General features: G+C 42.0%; 2 long non-coding RNA genes across 2 annotated transcripts; one reads left to right on the forward strand and one right to left on the reverse strand.

Moving 5' to 3' along the window:
* Positions 1-724: 724 nt before the first annotated feature.
* On the reverse strand, positions 725-2,500 carry LOC140219811 (uncharacterized). Its single transcript, XR_011896024.1, has 3 exons — positions 2,194-2,500; positions 1,251-1,362; positions 725-1,039 (listed from the first exon to the last, which is right to left on the reverse strand). It is a non-coding gene; the product is annotated as an uncharacterized lncRNA (long non-coding RNA).
* A 328-nt stretch (positions 2,501-2,828) lies between these two features.
* On the forward strand, positions 2,829-6,194 carry LOC126536342 (uncharacterized). The gene is made up of 2 exons (XR_007600646.3): positions 2,829-2,998; positions 6,030-6,194. It is a non-coding gene; the product is annotated as an uncharacterized lncRNA (long non-coding RNA).
* The last annotated feature ends 5,334 nt before the right edge of the window (positions 6,195-11,528 follow it).

An 11,528-nucleotide genomic window follows, 5' to 3' on the forward strand; every position in this document is an offset into this window, starting at 1 on the left:
ACCATGTAATTATGTATGAGAGTCTCCGTTGACGCCAAATCATGGCCGAGGAAGACCACAAGCAAAATTTGCACACGGCAGCAGCAGGAAAGGACGGAACGGGGAGCACCAACCACGGTGTGCGTGTAAATTCGCAGTCTATGTCACTGTGCGGACTGTAGGAGCAGGTGCTTGCCTCGAGAGACTGTTTCCCAATGCAACTGACCAGGCTCCCACATATGAGAAATGTAACATGGTGACAAGTACCAAGTCGGACAGCGCCGAAACCAGATTCTGCAATCAATCACTTCAATGTAGCTTTCACAAAAACACAGGCTGTCGAGCAAGAATAGCAATCCTGAATGAGACTAGGAATTCAATATGGGAATGAGAAAGCTTGCATTCAAGAAAGAAGCCACTCTACCTTGCAAGCATTGAAAGCCAAAAACATTAACAAAAGTTAAATGCTACATAGCACACAGTGTAAAGGTTAATGCAAGACATACGCCAATGCTGCATCAGCTATTTCAGGAGAGGAATTGCACATGGCAACATACACTAGAATGAACTGCTACACATATGTTATGCTACTAGACAGTGACTGGCATTAAGTATGAGCAAAGAATCGGTTGACCTTTATTGTTTGTATGAGGAATAGGAATGATCTCTAACAAAAGTGTGGAATGAAAAAGCTTGCATTCATTGTCACAAAATTATACTTGGCAAGAACTGGCAAGGCCAGGAAGCTCACTAAGGAAGGGCAAGCTGACAGAACACTCTTAGCCAGCGTCACCTGTGCTTATTCAGAGGTTGCAGGTACATCTGAAGACAAATAATTTTGGTTGTTGAGGTACCTGGATGAGTCGGCCAATATCCGTGCTGGTGGAATGATGGCGTAGGCTCTTTTCACTCTTGAAACAGTCGTCCGTAGACTTGATATCTCATCCAAATAATTCTGGAATGGCTTCTTTGTTTGTGTTCTTGCGAATTCAGCTCCAGCCCCTTCCTGTTGGTGTAGATGGGGGCTCCCGTGATGACCAAGATGTACTTGGCACAGACTCTGTTGGGGCAGAACAATGGCACATGAGATACAGCAGAGATTATCCAAACTCATGTAGTGTTTTCTTTTATGTTCGAACTAATTATGCTGAACTGTAAACATGAACAAATGTTCATATCATCTGCTACAAACAACTGACATGTATCTCAAGACTAGCAAGCCAATACAGCATATATCAAGCATATTTATTTCTGAACCAGGTGTTGTTTACCTTGTAGTAGCAGCCAAAGTCCACACAATGACCTTGTTGTAGCAGGCAGCAGCTTCTGTTTAGTGCATGGAGTGTGTTGCTTTGTACTGGTGCCATCCTCATTACTGCATGTCTGGAACAGAAATTTTGACTGCATCAGAAATTGAATAAGCACAATTTTGCAATATAAAATGCGTAAAGGTGTGACATATACATTGCAATGGCTTGTGACTACAGAACACATGCAAATGTACACTGTTTGTTCTAGGGTGCTTAAGCAGCATGGTAAATAAATATGGTTACTCTCCGTAAAATTGATGTCTGCGTAACTACAATGCATGTCAACAGCTTAAGTATTATTAAGATCACAAATAAGAACATTTGTGCGCTCGTTTATACACTACAGGAGATCACACTGCTGATTTCACAAGCAAAGAGATGAAAGACATGAAGCTATTAGAAATGATGCATTCTTTTTGTGCATGAACGTGATGCACCGCTTCACTACTGCAAAAATAGATGTCCTGAGGTAAACCAAACTGAACAGCAAGAACATTTGGAACCAACAGGTACGAAATATGGGTGAATTATCATGTGTGCAACTGTTTAATACATTAAATTCAGTACTTTAGCTTCAGTTTATCAAAAGGTTATTCGGTTCTGTGAACGAAAGAAGTTGCCGGCGGACTCGAAAAAAAAAATATATTGATAAGGCAACTCAGTCACTTATGGCTACGGCTACAACGAGATGAAAAATGTGACGCGCGTTCCAATATCGTTTCTCTTTCGTGAATGTGTATATAATGATGGCCTCGCAACTGAAAGTTTATTTCGGAAACAGCAACGGAGGGTCCTGACTGCCCTTATGTAATGCAGCATCTAGTTCGTTAACTTACCTCCGCCTGTAAGTTAACGAGACGAATAAATTACATAGCGATTGAAGCAGTGATGTTAAACGACTCACCGGTATTGCTGTCCCCAGTTGCAGCAGGACCCGGCTCCCATTTCGATGCAGACGTGTTCCACATGGCTCACGACTGAAACCTAGCTTTCAGGCTTACACCCCAAATTAAATAACGCGAGACATCGAAGCGCAGTAAACTGGTGTTAGCACAAAATAACCAGCCAATGTACGAACCAAGGAATCCGTACCTGCCGCGCACGCGAACATACCGGTAAAAATTTTAAATTCAGGCCAGAGGTCACGTGGGAGGTCGATGATGCTGAACGCTATTTTGCGTTTAAAATGACAAAAAACAACAAAGTTGGTAATGAAAAGTACAATGTAAACTTAGGAATTATAATTTTGTAGTCTTTATCATGCAATAAAAACGCTTCGTTTACTGTTGAAGAAAGTTTGTAGGTTAAAATTGCGCTTACTACGGCGCCTCTAGCGGGAGATAATGTGCTCAACGGGGAACCTTTTTAATTGGTGTACTATGCCTGTTTCTTTAGCAGCGCCGCGCGGTCGATTTTTTCGCCCTCTGTGGCCATTTGTTGAACTTGAGAGTGTGCGGGCCCTGATATTCCTGAGCCGTTCTTCATACTCAATTTTACTGCGAGCTTCCCTCGCTTCAAATCGGTAATCGTTGGGGCCGTGTCTGCTGTGCCCGGGGCACAGCAGACGAAAGGTGCCCGAAATGTCTACGTTCACCCATGACGTCACGTCCGCTATAACCCATGATGTCACATCCGCTCATTTCCATGGCGTCTGTCTTACAGAGCCGGCTGCGCTGCGAAGCGGTTCGTATTCCGTGCCCACTTAGAGCGTGAGTAATTCATCTTCCCACGCTATATGCGTGTAATAAAGGATTGGGGCTGTGAGCTGTTTGATGCGTTACCATTAGGTACCTTGCGCGCATATTTTGCCTCATGGCCGCGTCAAATTGCAGCCGGCATGTGGAATGGGCCGTGGCATCTTATATGGAGCTGCTCATGTGAGTGGTATTGCCTCCGTCAGGATCGTCAGTGCGTGCACAGAACCATTCAGTAGTCTGATTCAGGGGAGGGTGCGCATAAGAACGAGGACGTAAGAAAACACTGGCATGCCGAGCTGTTCCGTCAGATCGCGTTACATCGCGCTTTTTTTTGAAGACCATCTCGCTCGAGCGAGAGGATCTTAGAACAGCATTACTACTGCTTTTTTACAGCTATGCTGCGGCTCATTTAATCATCACCTGCATTATTTTAATAATGCAAATGGCATCGCTGCGCGGAAGAGCGTCTCTTGAAGTTTCCAAACAAGAGCCAATGCCGCCGTGCCTGCTGCATACACGCTTACCTTTCCTAACGCAGCTAAGACGCTGCACTAGCTCTGCTACTGCGTGATACAGGGTCACTGTGATATGAAAATTAAAAAGAACAAACGAAATTAATGCAGAAAATGTCAAACGTTGCCAAGCGTGATAAACGGACCTGTCTCGCTAGATGAGTTGAAGAAATCGGCGTCCTGAAGTCAGCTTCGCCGCAGTAGACTAGTGTTACGCGGTGAAGCATGTCAGAACTGAAGAGTGACCGCTAATAATATGTGTTGCTTAGTGATGTACGCGTGCACCTGCCGTCTCCTGTTACATTACGCGCGCCGAGGCGCCTAAGTGTACTGGACGGCCTTCAGCGCTATTTCGGACGTGGCTGTGATGCTTTGAACCGGTGGTTTGTCGACATCGTAAGCCAGTTAATGTTTACACGGCCATTTTTTTCTGAGCTGTTGATTTCTTCCATAATAGCTACGTAATTTCGTAGTTTCCTGTTCAACTGCTTTGGTCATATGCGAGGCAAGGTTGTTCTCTTTAGCCGAGCGCAGTTTTCGAAAGCGAAACGACGCTTTTGCATCAGCATATAGTGCCGTCGCCCATTTAGAACACAGTCAATCAATGTAATTTTGTATGTCACTGGGAAACCGCCGAACGCAGGGAACTCACTCGCATGCGGGGAACTGCATAACTAGCCACGGGATTACCGTGCCTCTTGGGAAGTTGCTTTGCATCAAAGGCCAGCTACCCTTGCTATGATTCACCGCAACATATTTTGTATGTCTAACCGCTTAACATATTTGTATTGCGGTGAAGCTAACCTTACGGAACCGAATTTCGCAACGCTTTTTAGACTCCTGCATCTCTACCAGCCACTACCAAACGCTTGTCGGTACGTTTCTTGGCAAAGGTCCAGCTAAATCTCCCCTGTTGGGAGTGGGGGCTCACGTATATGAAAACTGCCAAGGAAAGCAGTTGCCCTGATGAAGGCACGCACCCCTGTCGAAACATTTGCACCAGCCTGTTCGACCACCGTTATCACCGCAACATATTTGTGTGTTGCGGTGAAGCATGCCGATATTGGGAAAAAAAAGATTTACGTGAATCTGGAATGTATGGTTTCTGTCAGCGACGAACCTAATGTTCTACTCTCAACAAAGCAGATTTTCGCGGCAGGATGCATGATGTCTTGAGAACTTTTGTTGGCTAAAGCCATACATGCCAGGTTAGCTCTTGTCACAATAATACGCTTTACCGCAATACACAAGAGGCCTCGCTGCAGGACACGCCCGCCGTAGTTAGCCAAAACCTTACGTGACCGTTCACTGCAAAACACCGCCTGTATTGCGGTGAATCGTAATAAAGCACATTTGTCAGTTTAGGATGTAAAGAGCCTTGCTTTTCGCTTTTGTAATATTATGACTCAGTTTAATGAGAACATGTATTCACTGCTAAAAACATCCACATTGAAATAGAGATATGAACACTGATGGCAGCCTGTGTGATGTTTTATCCCTTTACTTTTTTGTGTACCTGTCACGCTGCCATTATTAAATTTTCCTGTACTTTGTAAGGTGCTGACGTACATAACACAAGGAGCCATTTTGTAATTAGTGTTCAAGGACCAGTGTGATGGCTTTTCTCAAGAAAGGTTTGGGTTATGTTGTTGTGAAGGTATCTTTTTAGAGAGGTAGCTTTCTGAGAAGAAATCCGATGTCAGGAAATAGACCTCAATGGCACAGTAATCTTGGCTGCCTTTTGCTCAAACGTGCCCTTGACATAATTGAGTGATTTGCACTTGCAACTGGACAGCAGCCTTAGCTTGGGAGACCAGTGATATGGTATATTTTATCAAACTAGGTGGCACATAGCATTACCAGTCCGAATAGAGACCTGTTTAAATGTTTGTCACCTTTAACACCTAGATTTTCCACCACAAATTCAGAAAAATCTGTAGCACATTTAGAACCTAGATTTTAAATGCTGTATAAGCTGGCTTCTTGTTCACTGCAGCTGTGCTCGGCTTCTGTCCAAACGGGAGAGCACTTCTGCACAGCTTATTAGGGAACATTCTTATTTACATACTTTCTTTTTATTTATTTCACCTACAATCACAATCAAATGTTTATAGCACATGAATGTGCTGTGCATGAATCTTAACTTACAATGCCATGTTCAACAGCACAGTGCATGTAGCTTGTGTTGGTTCATTCAAGCTAAGCATTGCTACAGCCTTTAACTGTAGGTATCATGGTATGAGAGCAGAGAAATGGATATGCAAAGACAGTTGGGCACATTGAGGCAACATCTTTTTTGTGTGTGAAAAGGTGACAGATACACAATATGGGGAGAACGCATACACTTTCATATTTTCTCGCGCTCAAAGAAAGCCGGAGGAATAAGGTTTCTTCACTGTGCCATAGAAACTATATGTTTGCTCTCAAAGGTAATTCTGATTCATTGGATATGTTCCTGTGCTGTGTTTATTTTCTTCAGTGTGCTTTAGTTTTTGCACGTTAATGTTTTAAACTCGTTTTTATTTTCACAGACTGAACATCCCACGTCTTGGTTTGACTTCCTGGTACAGGATACTTGCACTTAGCATGGAGTGATGAAGCAGAGCAGTGTACTTTTATTAAATGTGCAGATTTTAGCAGTATAACAGCTGTTCATTAAAAAAACGTGTGCTGAAAATAAAGTGTACTTACCCACATTCCTCGTTGTCTATTTATTTATTTATTAATACTGTCAACCCTCATAGAGGGTAATAACAGAGAGGACAATACAATTACATAAATCAAATATGGACAATGTCAATGTACGTAAAGTTGCTTAACACTTGTCAATTCACAGTGAATAAGATTTTCACTTGAATGCTGTTCAGCACACATCTGACATTTATCAAAATACGTACAATGAATATCAAGTCGCACGTATCACTTAGCACTTCAAAACTAAATCGAAAACTCCCATAAATATGCCTCAGCAGCATTTTCAAAGTCGGTGACATCTTTTAGGCTAACAATAGCGTTTGGCAATTGGTTCCACATTTCTATCGCATCCAGGAAAAATGAGTATCGATATGCATCACTGTTGGTATGGTCCGGCTTTATGACGTAGTCGTGGTTAGTTCGCGGGTATCTTTTGCCTGGAGCATGTAGATATTTGAGCTTATCAATCTAAAGTTGATCCTGCATTATTTGATAAAGCACCTTCAGCCTATATTTTTTCCTACATACCTCAAAAGATAGAAGTTGCAACGCTGTAACATAAGCGTGACCGATTCCTTCCTTCGGTATGCCGAACAAATAAAACGTGCCGCCAGACTCTGTATCCTTTCCAGCTTCCTCTTAAGCGTCACTTGATGGGGACTCCAAACAACGGCTGAATATTCTAGTATCATCCTAACGAAGGCGGTGTATGCAATAAGTTTTACATTACGTGATGCATGTTCCAGTTTTTTTTCTCGGAAAATATAACTTTTGATAGGCAGTCATGCAGACGTTATCTATATGTTGGTTCCTTGTCAATTTTGCTCGTATTCCTGTATTCTCATCAGCAAAACCTTCAAAACCATCAGCAAAATTAGCATATGGGGAACTGATCATGATAAGTGCTCATGAGCATTTTAAAGAACAGCCTTGAACCCTACTCATGCACTGGTAAAATGTATAGATGCAGCGAAATTGAAACAGAAGGCAAAATAGCAAACATGATGCAGTATTTATCAGACAATTATGTCAGCAATTTTTGCATAAAACAATTTACTTAGAGCAAACTAGCACTACAAAGTACCCATCTTTCTTGTTAGGCATACATTACCACAAGCTCTTTAAATGTGGTCACAAGAGAGATGCTGGCTTTAATGAGGAACTATAGAGGTTAAAGGCAGCCATGAAAATGTATTAAGAAATAATGCAATGCATAGCATTTACTCAGTTCAGAGAGCTTCCAAAGTTGCCATAAGGCCTTGATAGCTGTGGATGAGGGAACAGTTGTAATCCAATTGGAGTATGAGAAATGAACATTAAGATCGGAACAAGTAACAACTCGTAATGCAATTCAAAAATCTTGCTATACCTTTAAAAAGACAGTGAAATGAAATTAGTGTGACAATTTCCTTTTACTTCATTTAGGTTCAACATACTTATTCTAGTAACACAAAAAAGCAGAGGCGTGAAGCACATAAGAAAGATGCTAGTCTGTGTTTATATTCTGCCTTGTCTAAATTCAAAGTTCAGTAAAGTTAACCTAGAAAGCTACAGTGAAGCCATTGCGTCTGCCTGTATGGTGGATAACAGCAGCAATCGCCAGCCTAACTGCTTGGGTTTACAGTGCCTTATTTGTATTGTATACCTTTTAAGTGCTGATATTGGAAGATTGATTAAGGTGGCCAACATGCTGAACCAGTAGTTTACTGAGTAAAATACATGGAGAACGGTGGAAAGATAGGACAGAGCACAGGGGATGTATTCTGTGTCCACCTAGTGGAAATGTCCATTTCATCCGCTGCTGAAGTTCTGATTGGCTGGGCTGGGGTATGCATGAGAAGGAGACATGCTCCCCCAGCTAATTCAGCAGAAGAGGATATGGAAATGTCCACAAGATGAATACTTACAAAGCTATTTAATAAAGTACTTCTGTAACCAACATGCCTGCTATGCCATCCTTGCTTTCAATGTCTGTCTTAGTAAAAGTGTGAAAGAACCAGGTTTGTCCATGAAAAGTCTTCCTGAGGGTGTGTGCCTTGAAGCCCGTAGTGGTAATCACAGGAAACGGGAGTGGATCCAGAGTAGCACGAAAGGGCAAGCCTTCATCGAAACAAATATGGAGGGAAGTGACTGCATGCTCAAACTTGTCAGCTCACAAGTTTGCCAAGACCAAGTGATGTCAGAAGCTGATGAAACCTACATGGTTAATGTATAACCGCTTAGGCCAAAATTATTTAGATACCTTTTGTGAGGACTACGTATTTACTGGAAATCTCAAAATAATTATGTTAGTGCAGAATACCTTCCACTAGGTGTGACGTCCTTGAAAGAATGAAAATGTTTGAGTTGTACTTGTGTGGTGCATGAAGTTACTTTAAAAAAAAAAAACTCAGCAATGGAAACAAAATGCAAAGAGTAGTATTCGAAATAAATTGCCACCTCTTTAGGGCTAGATGAATTTAAATAATAATAATAATAAGCAAATGAAGATCGGGCATACAAGATAGATGCTTCGGCTCCCACTTGAAAGCCTTGTTCGCAAAGATTGTGAACAAAGCTCCAGTTGAACCAGTTCTTATTTTTCATTTTTATGGTTAGCATCTAATTTTAAACTACTTACCGTGCCTCTTTTGACCAAACCAGACAGGCTGCCGTCAAACTCTTCACTACTTCAATGCAAATAATTGGAGGTTGGCAAATACATTTTTCTAATAGGAATAGTAGGTAACGAATAGTCAAACACAGATGCATACAGTTACAGCAGGCATATTTATCTTGGAATTAAGCACCATGCTTATATTGTCTAGTAAGAAAAGGACAGCTATCAAGGAAGATTAGGATTATTTTTAAGCAAAAGCAATTATACCTCATATACTTGAAGCAGATGTAGTGCTTCTCAAGAATCACGTCCAAACTGCACACACTAAAACATTAAGCTGGGATATTCAAAAAGACAAGTACATGTTTTGCTCGCCAAGTGACCTTTAATGTGCTCAATTATGTAAAGTGTGCTATTATATGATTAATGTAATTTGTTAATGTAAAGAAAGAACAAGCCAAGATCTCTTGCTTCATATATATGCGCTGAATCAAGAAAGTAATTAAGGAAGAAGAACACCAGAAATAAATACAAATATTTGTGTGCTTTCTGCCATAAAATAATTCTCATGTAAGCCACATAACATGCTTTCCAAAGCATCCCCTACCTTAACTTACAGCTGCATCACATGAAGGCACTTTCTAAGAACACACATGCTTCATGATCATTCACTGTGTTAGTGACTCCCACTGAAGTAGACTGAAAACATATCTGGGCATTACATTCAATAGCTGATGTAAAGTGAAAAGACTGCTGCTTGTAGGTATGAATGAACCAAGTGAATAAGAAATATAAGTTCTCAAACTTCTAGTAGTAAGTGTGGCAGCACTTAAGAAGAACATATTGCAACTAAAAATTGCAACACATGATGAAATAACTGAAATAGCTAGGGAGAGTTTAATAGACCAATAAACAGGAAACTGCAAATTCCCAACATTTCTGAATACTTTTCTTCACATGTACTCACCTCATAAGTATGACTTCCCTTACTGCTCGAACCTCTGCCTTAATTTCATAATTCCCCAATCTCGCTGCTTCACTCATGCTGATTGACATTTAGCGCAAAGGTTGGCAAAAGTAGCTGAGCATGTGCATGTGTTGTGAGGCAAGCTGCCCACATCTGGTAGCCGCATGCCAATTTCTCAGAGTAGATGAAAGGGAAGCCTTGAGGGTAAACCATGACGGATACCTTGGCTCAATGATAACTGAAAACGCCAACGTGGAAAATTTGGACTGCCCACAGAATCAGCAGAATTGACATAGCTTGGAAAAACTGAAAAGATGCATTATAATATTTATGTTACACAGGTTCCAGTCAAGTTGAAGATTTTCACTGTCTAATAAACTTATAAGACAATACATGACCAGCAATACTGTATGGAACCTAAACAATTTTAATAAAGTCACCTAGAAGTCAGGATGGAGAAGTGACTGAATTGAGGATGCTAAAATGGATGAGGTGGAGGCAGATTGTGAAGACAGGTCTTAAAAAATTAACATTCAACACACACTTAAATTGGCAAAGATTGGACTCAATGTTCAAGAAGAAATTGACTAAGATAATTGATTGGTATACATAGATGAGAGCAGCAACAATACAGCAGAGATAACTGTCATGCAAGAGGAAAGGATGTCAGTCTAAAAATTAACATTTGATCAGAAGAATGGTTATGCATGGGCTCAGGCTCACGTACAATTCTGTATGGTACGCATGATGTCAGAGCTGCATCGCACAAGCAACTGTGGCCTTACATGCCTCAATTATGAAATGATGTGGGCCAAGAGTGGAACAAGGATAGCATCAAGAGGGGGCCTCCTCCAAAAGGAGAAAGGTAGGGAAACGGGGCGAGATAGATTTTCTACGCAACAGATACAGAGTCATATGAGTCATAGTCATAGAAACCATGACTCAAGGAGCTGCACAACAAGGTATATAAATTCAAATCTCTATACAGTTAAGCCTCAGTATAACGAAATTCTCGATATAGCGAAGTATTTAACTTTTCATAACCTCTTCTCCATAGAACACCATGCATTTAGAGCCTCAATATAAAGAAGTGTGTTTGTGTGCAATTTCAATATAACGAAATTTCGCTTCTGCCGCAGAGGAGTGCCAAAACAATCAATGGTAACTTCCGCGGACGCAGATAGTCAAATGATTGAATTACAAGCGGCTGCTTGCAAACGCACCTCTCAAACTGCGTGCAGCGCGACAAGAACAACAGCTTGGTGCCGCATCATGTTCCGTATAAATTAAGTCCAAGTGCGATCAGATCCTATCGCGCCCCGCGCACTTGTGCTTTAGGTGCGAGTGAAAGTGTGCGAGGGTGAGACAATAAAGATGGTGGCTTCATAAGTGCCGCCTTCCCACGCGAGCAATGGCTCGCGTGGGAAAAGCGGGCTCGCGGTAACGCGATCAAGCGCGCGCGAGGGGGCGGAGTGGGGGGGTAAGTTGGCGCGCCTCTCGGCCATGACTGCACGTGGCTTCAAACGCGGCTGAGCGCATATATGCAGCCGCGAACCCTGCTCTAGAGGTAATCTGCTGCGTGTGGAAAGAGCGGGCATGCCAAGACGGCGTGGCATCATGTAAGCTGTTTTCCCGCACGTTTAGTATTGAAGGTTGCGCAATCTCGAGTTTTGATGACCCGTTGGAACGAGAAGCAGACGAAGCATTCGCTCCCAGCTGCCGGCGCTTTTCATGATAGCGTCGTCGCAGTGCGACCGGGCGACGCTTTGG

The sequence above is a fragment of the Dermacentor andersoni genome, chromosome 8, assembly GCF_023375885.2.
Source record: "Dermacentor andersoni chromosome 8, qqDerAnde1_hic_scaffold, whole genome shotgun sequence".
In the NCBI taxonomy this organism is placed as follows: Eukaryota; Metazoa; Arthropoda; class Arachnida; order Ixodida; family Ixodidae; genus Dermacentor; species Dermacentor andersoni.